This window comes from Saccopteryx bilineata, chromosome 1, assembly GCF_036850765.1.
Source record: "Saccopteryx bilineata isolate mSacBil1 chromosome 1, mSacBil1_pri_phased_curated, whole genome shotgun sequence".
NCBI classification, from domain to species: domain Eukaryota; kingdom Metazoa; phylum Chordata; class Mammalia; order Chiroptera; family Emballonuridae; genus Saccopteryx; species Saccopteryx bilineata.
The window spans coordinates 67,306,241-67,314,353 of NC_089490.1; the positions used below are offsets into that span (position 1 = coordinate 67,306,241).

At 35.5% G+C, this 8,113-nt stretch overlaps 1 pseudogene; it reads right to left on the reverse strand.

Annotated features, from left to right (window-relative positions):
- Positions 1–7,204: 7,204 nt before the first annotated feature.
- Positions 7,205–7,812, reverse strand: LOC136319901 (high mobility group protein B2 pseudogene; annotated as a pseudogene).
- Between the last annotated feature and the right edge of the window lie 301 nt (positions 7,813–8,113).

Here is an 8,113-nt window from a genome sequence, read left to right on the forward strand (position 1 = left end):
TTTTCACAGATTAAAAGCCATTGACCTATAAGTCCCTTCAGAATGGTCTTCTCTTTTTGCTCTCTGACCATATCTTTGCTACCCTTTCCTTCATTCAATTTCCTTAGCCAGAGGTCTCCATGCTGTTTCTTGAGTATCTTAGATGATTGGTCTTTCAGGACCTTTGCACTATGTGTTTTTCATGGCTCAATCCAACACGTCCTTCAGGTCCTTGCTCTTATTAACTTAACTCAGTTAGGTGTGTTCCACACACTCTGTTTAAAACTGTGACTACATGCTCACCTGGCATTTCTTGCTCCACTTAATTTGCCTAACTAACATCCATAATACTTATCACTTTTTAACTATCAATATACTCATTGATGTTAATGAGTATTTTTGTTACTTTCCATTAACTCATGAGCTCAGTAAGGCACACTTGACTCTGCTACGCTTTCTTATATACTAGCAAAACTAGACAATACCGGACACTTAGCAGACTTCCAACAAATTTTAACAATAAATTGATTATTTATTTTTAAATAAATCTAAAATCTATGACCCTTTTTCTCATACTGACTATTTAAACAATTACTTTTCTGTATTTCTTTATCCCTACATTTAGCTCCCATGGTTATAACTACTTTTTCATATAAACCTCAGAGATTTTTAATAAAATGCATATTTATTGATGTCTTGAAAGAGTATTGGGTGACAAATATTTTGGTTTTCCCAACTTTCATAACAATGTGTATGTTTGTATGTGTGCATTTTGAAAGTAAGTGTTTTTTTATTTTTAAGTGAGGGTTATTAATACATTTGCTTCTGTTCTTTTAAATTGAACAAAAGCATAATGAAGGCTTTAAGCACACTAAAAATTCCCCAAGCAGTCCCTTAAAACTTGTCAACGAAATAATACAGGATAATTATTTTGTTCTATTTTTAAAGATGGCACATAGAGGTTAAGTAATTTTCTTGAAAGCAGAACATTTACATACTGTATTTTTAATTAAGCATCTTAAATTACCTGTGCAATTTACTCCTAAAATTTTTATGAATGTACATGTGGTTCAAAAGCTAGCAACCTGATGATTCAGAAGGCAAAGAGCCAATAAATTTTTGCTAAAAAATGTCACCTACAACCATTACAATTTCAGGCTGCTCAAATGGCCTAGTGATATGTAATGGTAGTCATTATTTAGATAAAGAGAGTAATGGGAGCTAATTAGAAATCAGCACAGTATAAAGATCAGTAAACTTTTGGTTAGTTAAAACAGTCTTTGCGAATGAAAATTCTATAGCAGATTAATCTCTGAAAATTTATCTAACCAAACTAAAAGCTAAATGCTATATTTTATTTGTTACATGGGCACTTATTACAGAATTATCAATCTATGCCTTCATGATGTGAGTATGTGTGTTCATAAAATGAAGCTCATATATGAGTGTTAGGTTTTGTAAAACAATAAAAAAATTAACAATTGACATAGTTTGCTTTCTTTAATAGGATTACTAAAGATAAAATAGAAATTAATGAAGAGGAGGAAGTTAGAAGACTGAAGTGATGAAGCTTTGTATGCGCTGTGCATACATACAGAGAGAAAACGTTTTACAGATCTACTCCTCAAGTGTGCCCAGTCTGGGCATCTTTTATTCATTGAATTTGCACACACCTTTTGTGGGAGATAGTTTTTAAAATGACTTTCATCATTTCCTTCTTTTCCTGTATGCACGTGCTACTTCTCATTTGCTCTTCATCTAGCCCTAGTAAGTTGTTTACGCAGCAGACTGCAGTGCAAGTAACATTCTTGATATTACAAGGTTAGATCAAAAGAAGTCACATACCTTCTACCTAGACTTCTTGAGTGCCTGCTCTTGGGATGCTCCCACTTGGAAACCAATGCCCATGCTGTCAGAAGTCAATGGAATCCATATAGCTCTGGTAGACAACAAAGATGAGCTTCTAAGCAACAGTTGGTGCCACTGACAGCAATATGAATAAGCCACCTCAGCTATCTAGCCTCGTAAAGATTTTAGATCACTCTAGACCCAGATTCCAATGTATTTGGTTTTCATGAAGAATTCAAAGTAATGATCAACCAACTGACAAAAGTCAACCTACAAAAGCATTGGAAATCACAATAAATTGTTGTTTTAAGCCCCTGATTTTTGTATTATTTTTTCACAGTAATAAGCAACTGCTACAAAAGTTAGTAGCAGAAGTTGGTTGCTGTCATCACAAAATACTTAAAACATGTAGTCATTCTTTGAAACTGAGAGGCAGGCACAAATTTGAAGGATCTGAAGGAGATTTTAGTAGAGTTGAAGTCATTAAAGTAATTCTGTTAGAAGATGAAGAAAAGCAGCCCATTTTATATATACTGTTCACAAAAATTAGAGGATATTTCAAAATGAACATAAAGCATTAAAATATCTACTAATTTTTATGAGAAGTGTAGTAGCAAAATGTTTATCAATATTGTAGCTTGAGATTATATACAAGATAGAAAATACATATATTGAAATTTGATTAAGATTTCCAGGACCATAAAACTACAACTGTTTTTTGAAAGCCATGTATAATTCAGTACAGATAGAGCAAGAGGATAAAAAATGAATTGTTCAGTTTCAAGAAGAATTTTGGGAAAATATATAGAAGCCTGAAAATGTTAGTTCAAAAATGAAACTGTTTCTCATTATTAGACTTCACAGTAACAAAAAAGCTTTTAAAATAAGAAATGAGCTCAAAGTAAAGATAAAATACAAGGTGTTGCCAGAAAATTAGGCTTCAGTTAGCAATGTTCCGACTGAGGGTATGGTTATAAGAACTTTCGTTAAGACTTTATTTTGTTAAATAAGAAATATTTAAGACAGTGTTTTGTGTACCATCTCAGCTAGATAAAACGTCTTCTAAAAATCTTAAAGGTATATTTCCAAGACATTTTCAGCTTGAAAGTCTATTAATGATGTGTCTTTCAGACTCTCTTCAGTCAGAAATATTTCAAAAATCTTAATAGCACTGTGCTATGGTATGATAATTTTTAGCCCTGACCAGAATGATACTGCCTCAAAGAAATTTTTGACGTCTTCGGTCAAGTATATTGAATACCAATAAGATTTATTTTAAAAATCGAACATTTTAAAAATATTTGCTTTAAAAAATGTCATCAACCAAAGCCTGGCCTGTGGTGGCGCAGTGGATAAAGCGTCGACCTGAAAATGCTGAGGTCGCCGGTTCAAAACCCTGGGCTTGCCTGGTCAAGGCACATATGGGAGTTGATGCTTCCAGCTCCTCCCCCTCTCCTCTCTCTCTCTCTCTCTCTCTCTCTCTCTCTCTCTCTCTCTCCCTCTCCTCTCTAAAATGAATAAATAAATAAAAAAATTAAAAAAAAAAATGTCATCACTTTTGAGTAAAAGAGGCAGAGGCAGTTCAAAGTGAAAGCCTTCAAGGTCTCCAATCTTCTATGCTTTCCAGAAAGCAAGATGAGCTACTACGCTACTACTTATCTCCATACATAGGCCATTTCTTATGAATGACTTAGATTTCAGAACCAAGAGTCCAGAGAATGGATTCAGGAGACACAGACAAGCATTCCAGGGAGTAGATGCTCAGTTAACCAGGCAACTAGTAATATGTACAGAGCTGGATTTCAGAATTGCCATAGACTGCTAATGGCTATGTGCCACCTGTCATTGCTTTCACTCATGAAATGGAAGTTGTCTATTGTAATTATCTTACTCCCGGATTACCATTTTATATTGGGTTATAAGGAGGGGGGGTTGAAAGGCAGAGAAATTATCTTTATTGTTCACAGATTTTCAGACTGAGAGCATTCATACTTGATGACTTGGGTTTGAATCTAATTTAGATGCACATTTTCTGATAAGAACCAGTACTGTAATGAGGTGAGTTTCAAGTTCTTGACTGGAGAATAAGTGTATGCTGCATGTGGAAGGGACATGAATTTTTGTTCCTACAGGGCGGCCTGTGGAAGATAGTCTCAGAGATGCTCATCATCAATTCCTTCCCTTGTTATACATGCTTACAGCTCCTCACATCAAGAGGTCAAATTCCCTTTTTCCTAAATCTGGATTACATAGGGTATGTATATTCTGGGGATAAGTTAAAAACCTTATCGTCTACTTGAACATCTTGTAAAGCTGACTGTTAGACTTTACCCTCTTTGAAAGCACCTACCATACTTTGAGATGCAAAAGCCACAAAGTGTAGCCTCTACACTGAAAATCCCATCTGAGTTTTAGTGGAGAGCCAAAGCCAACTATTGGCATTGGGAATGACCTATTTTGGACATGGAGCCTTCAGATGACTCCAGCATCAGCCTGTATTTGACTTCAGCTGCATGAAAGACTTCAAGTAAGTATTACCAAGGTGAGCCTATCAACAGAGAACTATGAAAAATCTAACAAATTAATTGTTTTAAAACAGTGAGTGCTGGGATGTTAATTCACAGCAATAGATTACTGGAATATCTTCATTGTAGCAATTTTGAAGTGGGATAGGAGACAAGGCAAAGCTTATCCATGGTGTTAGCATACAGGAGGAAATAACTGAATATTGACCGACAGGCACAAAATACTGCATCCCTTTGTGAAACCATATACCAAATGAAACAAAACCTCAAGCTGCTTGGGGAAGAGCAGCAAACACTCTTATCTTCAAGGTGTTAATAGAGTGATAAGCTCCATATAAGCACAGTGGATGGAAGCATAGCTTTGCTTTCTTTCCAGAGTTCTTTCATATGATGAAGCAGTAGCCTCTGGGAGAAGGGTAAATGTTCTTAGCTCTTATGTCTTATATGGACACAAAAATTTCTTAGTTAGAGTACTGGTAGGAAGTTCCCACCTAATACCAATCAAAGATAGGGTTGAGTTTGGCTATAATGAGGAGGTGGGGTAATAACGCTGAGAAAATCCCACTCCACGGTCCAGGTGTAGATGGCTTCCCTGGGATTGAAGTGAGACCAGATAAAATAGAACCTGCCTTTGCTAAAACAAAGTTAGCACATTAACAGCAAATATCAATCAACCATTGACAGAGGGTTAATTAACAATGTGGAGAAAGACCCTTTCTATGGCACAGGTATGCATAAGATGGGAAAAACTGGAGGTGGCGTACAAATACTCTAAAAAAACCCTGGTATCCCCAATCTTCCCTCCCACGCACACAACACAATGACAGTTGACAACTGGAAGAACTGAAGCTTGTGGTGTACTGACATTAACTATAGAAACAACAAAACCAAAATTTAGCTTAATTTCTCATTAGATGGACATAACAGTCCAAGTTAATGGTGTAAAGGAATAAGAGAAACGTTCATATTTAGGTTTTTAAATGCTATTTATCTCAGTTTCCGCAGATCTAAGGGCAATGCATGGAATTCAATGACAAATTACAACGTACAGAAAAAGTAAGAAAAACAACCTTGTTGAAAATTAATCAACAGAACTGAATTCACATGTAACTCAAGTGATAACTCAAGAGTTGTCTATACTGTTTGGACTTTAAAAGATCACAATACAGTGTGCAGATGATATATTGTGCAATTGTTCACCTGAAACCTGTATAATTTTGTTAACCAGTGTCACCCTAATAAATTTAATAAAGAGAAAAAAGAACAAGTGAAAAAACAGAAAATAAAAAAAGAACTATTATGAATATGTTAATGGAACTAGTGGGAAAGGTATACAGTATGCATGGACAGAAAATTTTAGTAGAGAGATGGCAAATGCAGTTACGAGCTTAAAGGAAGGGTTAGGGAAAAAAGTACAACACAGTATCAGATATAAAAATTATTTCAATGTGCTCATTAGTAGATGTGGCATAGTTGAACAGTCATTGCATTTTCAGACAGCACAGTAGGAATAACCAAAACTGAAACAAAAAGGAGAAAAATAAAAGAATAAAAGACATAAAACAGAAAATCTAAAAGCTATGAGATGATGCCAGATAGCCTAAAATGTACATAATTTGGTTTTTCAGAAAAACAATAAGGCAGATAAAATATGTGAGGCAATAATGGCTGAGGATTTTTCAAACATGATAAAATACATCACATCATGGATCCAATAAGCTCAGAAAAGCCCATATAAGATAAATATAACAACAATCATTACCAGCAGCTAATGAATATAGTATAAAAAAAAGAGAGAAGTTTAGAATTAAGGCTGACTTCCTGTCAGAAAGTATGTAAGGAAGATGACAATAATGTGATGTTTTAGTAGTACTGAAGACATTGTCAACCAATAATTCTGTATCCAGTTGGAAAAATTTTCAAAAATGATAACAACTTAATGATTTTCTCCATAGAGATAGAGATAGAGATAAAGATAGAATTAAAGATAGAGATAGAGATAGATAAAGATAGATAGAGAAACAAATTCTTTTCTAGCAGACCTGCACTATAAGGAATGTTCTTTGTCCAGAAAAGGTATGATACCAGAAGATACATTTATCTTTCTACCTACACAAAGAAATGAAGTGCATAATAACTATCTGTCACTTTGCAAATCCTTTTGTCTTATCTCTTTTTTAATATACATAATTTTATTACAAAATTATTTTTTAAAAACAAAATGTAACATTCTAAGAAACCTGAAATTTACTATTAAAACTAATTTCTATGGGTTTGCTTTGCTACTATACACAAGTCAAGAAATTAAAGCAACCATTAAATATTAGAAACATTTAACACCTGAAGCATTAAAATCTAACTATATGCAGTAGCCCCCCAAAAAGCTACAACCTGCACTTTTTTAAGTGAGAGGAGGGGAGATACTGACACAAATTCCTGCATGAGCCCTTATGAGATCCACCTGGCAACCCCTGTCTGGAATCATGCTTGAGTCAACCGAATTATTTTTGGCACTGGAGGCCAACACCCTGGGTCCACACTGGAACCAAGTGAGCAACTAGCTGCGGGAGAGGAAGGGGAAGAGAAGCAGATGGTTGCTTCTTTTGTGTGTCCTGACCGGGAATTGAACCTGGGACATCCATATGCTGGGATAATTCTCTATCCACTGAACCAAACGGCCAAGGCCACAACCTGCATTTAAAAAAAAAATATTTTCTCTAAAAAGAAACTTATCAGCTATACAAAAATCTGTACAGTTTTTATACTGAAGTTAGTAGTGAATTTACATTCTTAGCCAAACAATTGCCTGAGCACACACACGTACCTCACATATACCTTTACAGGAAAACCATTTATTTTTTGTCTTCATCCTCTTCCTCTTCCTCATCATCTTCCTCTTTTTCTTCCTTCTCATCCATCTACTGGTCTGTTCTTCTTTGAGTTTGTCTGCCTGCTAGGGTCTTTCTTTCCCACTTCACTTTTGCCCTTGACACGGTATGCAGCAATATCCTTTTCATATTTCTGTAGCTTAGCTGCTTTTTGTTCATAGGGTTGCTCATCTTTGGCTGACTGTTCAGACCACATTTCACTCATTTTTTTTTTTTTTGCAGTATCCCCAATGGACAAAGCAGGGTGTTCACTTTTGATCTTTGGGTGATGTTCAGAGTAAAACAGGAAGAAGGCAGATGGAGGCTCTTTTCTTTCCTTTCTTATCACCCTTTGAGAGTAAGGTAACTTTTCATCTCCCTGTCAGAGTGAGCTTTGTGGCTCTGCCATATCTTCATACTCTGACCTTTCCTTTGCAGGCGTGGTCTTCCATTTCTCTGAATATTTCTTGGAGAATTTGGAAAAGTTAACAGAAGAGTCTGAATTTTCTTTTGTGCTTTTCCCAATAGGTTTGCATGAATAAAGCATATGAGGACCTCTCACCACTTGGCTTGTTGGGGTCTCCCTTATCCATTGAGGCAGATGGTGTCTGGTGGGAGGTGTTCCTCAGAATCCCCCTGTGCCATGGGTTCGACCAAGCATGAACTCTAAATCTTTTTGTCTTATCTCTTTTATCTCCTTAAATACGAAAAAAACATGATGGAGGGAGAAGCCCCTGGATAAATTGTTCTTTGCCTTCACAGCATACGTGACAATAACCAATTCTAGAGCTGCTCTAAGTAGTTCATTATTTGAATTCTTAGAAGAGAATTGAGTGGTTAGCCAAATTTAAAACAAGTAGTAACCAGCTTGAAAATACATTTAAAAAATACTTT